The 2374-nt window shown below is 36.5% G+C and overlaps 1 long non-coding RNA gene across 1 annotated transcript; it reads right to left on the bottom strand.

Moving 5' to 3' along the window:
• Positions 1-369: 369 nt before the first annotated feature.
• Positions 370-1877, bottom strand: LOC140875334 (uncharacterized). The gene is made up of 4 exons (XR_012148420.1): positions 1654-1877; positions 737-905; positions 539-628; positions 370-430 (listed from the first exon to the last, which is right to left on the bottom strand). It is a non-coding gene; the product is annotated as an uncharacterized lncRNA (long non-coding RNA).
• Positions 1878-2374: the final 497 nt, after the last annotated feature.

The following is a 2374-nucleotide window of genomic DNA, read 5'->3' as shown; positions in this document are numbered from 1 at the left end:
TAATTTCACTTTTCCAAACATGCGACAATGATATTTAATACTAAGTAAGATTAATGTAGTTTTAGCCATCGGGGTATAGCACGCACGGTGGTCCATGGATGTAGGCACTCATGAATCATGATTGATGACATAAATCCTATATTATATTTTTTGTTCCAGTGAAGCCTGAAAATACTACTCTGCATCCTCCCAATTCCCATCAAGAATCGTGTCCTCAAAATATTTCATATCAAAGAAACAACCTGTCTCCTGCTCAAGCCTATTTCGATAACGGATGCAGAGTAAGTTACAATGGTTAAAGAGGAACCACATGGGAAAGGAAAACTAAAATGAAAGACGAACAACACGAAAAGCTTCAAATTCTTACAGAATTGGAGGTAGACTTTTGTTTCGGGATTATTAGATTCGTCACATAAACGGTTCCAGACTCCTGCATCATCCATAACATTTTTTTATACCATCTTAAAAAACATCATCACTATCAAATATTCTGGTAACCTCACTTTTGTATAAAAAAACAAAGGAGTTTATAACTCACGAGAAAGGCACCAAGAACTCCACATGTTTCAAGATTCTTGCTGGTGTTGTCGCTTGCAAGGTCAAGAAAATCCTCCATCAGCCGTGCTGACTGATTACCATTTACATGTATCAAGCATTCATAGAATCATTAAGTCATTTACAAATTCCTGGATTCGATTTTCGACGTAAAAGAGTGATCATGTAGCTTTTAACTTACCATATGGATGTCTTTTAGATGTTTTGATCTGGTTGATTACTAGAAGAATACTGCGAGTGATCATCTGATGCATCGCCTCCATGATTCATGAAACTTCGGGAGCACCTGGCAGAGGCTGCAAAAATGAGATTCTGGGAGCCGAAAATGACTTCGTGACAACACGCACGTCCTGAAACATAGTTAATAAGCCATGAAAAAGTCTAAAAAAATGTGTGTTGATTATTATTTATAGCAGAAACTTAAGGAAAATCACTTATTGCTGAAAGAAACATAACATCTGGAGGGGAATTTCCTTCAGAACAACATCCAACTGGATTTCTTCAAAGCAAAAAAACCATTTTTCGCAATTTGATTCTCAGCAAGATTACCAATATGAATTAATAAACAGAGTTAAAAAATGCAACACCTGAATCTACAGCAATACACCATGAGACGAGAGAGTATAAAAAACCCATAATTCAGGAACACTCGAATATCATCAGAGCCAAACGATTTCTCGCTATATCGAGTATTCAAGATCTCAGAAACATGGAAAAAATTGATTTTTTTTTCACACATAAAAAATATAAAAGCTGGGTTCAAGCAAAAAGTTAATACAAGAATCACAAATTCAATAATCAAAGATTCACCCAACAGTTGAAACAATACAAAACATGAAATTTTGCAAATCCAAACATCGGAAAAGCAAGAAATCCATGCTCATCATGAAGAAAAAACCCCCGTAATTTCAAGTAAGCTAGGAAAGACACACCGTTTCCATCTAAAGATTGTGGAGGAGAATACAGGAACACAATCACCAAAAACGCCTAAAATCAGAAGAATTTCAAGTAAAATACCTCTAAGCAACAATGGAGATGTCGAGTGAAATCTCGTCAACTAGAAGAGCTACAAGAAATCAATACTTTCAAGGTATTCACCTGTAGAGTAGTTCAAGGAATTGAAAATGTTCGACGAAAGCTTAGCAGCAGATGCGAGGTGGGCTTCTCGTCCCGACGGCCCAAGCGAGTACATCAGATGCGAGGTGGGCTTGTCGGAGATCACTTGAAAAATAGTCTGATGAATCGAGCAAGACCAGCAAAAATCGAGAGAAAAAGGAGAAAGCAGATTTTGAATTGAAAGAGTGAAAAATGAGAAAGGGATCGAAAAAGAAAAGAAAATCGAGAAGGGATTTGGGATTTTGCGGATCTGAGAAGTAAATAATATTATTTATTTTAAGTTTTATTTTAAATAAAAATAATAGTTCTTCTACAACACTTTTTAAAAAGTGTTGTTATAATAGGAAAAAAAACGCTAATAGACAACACTTTTAAAAGCGTTGTCTTTGACCTAAAAAAACGCTTATAGACAACGCTTTTCCCTAAAAGCATTGTCTTTTAAAAAAAGAAAAGCGTTGTCTTTTAAGTGTTGTGTTTGTGCATTTTTGTTGTAGTGACGGGGCATCACCCCGGCAAATATAAAACTCGCTCAACGAATATATACATATATCTAGGAACGCGACTCCACGCTTGACTTACTGGGTACCAATAAATGACGCTCCACCAGATGCGTCAAATCCCCCTGGATAACATGCTATGGAATCACAAGCAACCACAGCATAAAAAAAAAACAGGGGTCGGACCCCAGTACGACGAACTAGGA

The sequence above is a fragment of the Henckelia pumila genome, chromosome 1 (assembly GCF_033568475.1).
Source record: "Henckelia pumila isolate YLH828 chromosome 1, ASM3356847v2, whole genome shotgun sequence".
Lineage (NCBI taxonomy): Eukaryota > Viridiplantae > Streptophyta > Magnoliopsida > Lamiales > Gesneriaceae > Henckelia > Henckelia pumila.
This window is presented reverse-complemented; position numbering and strand designations above follow the sequence as displayed.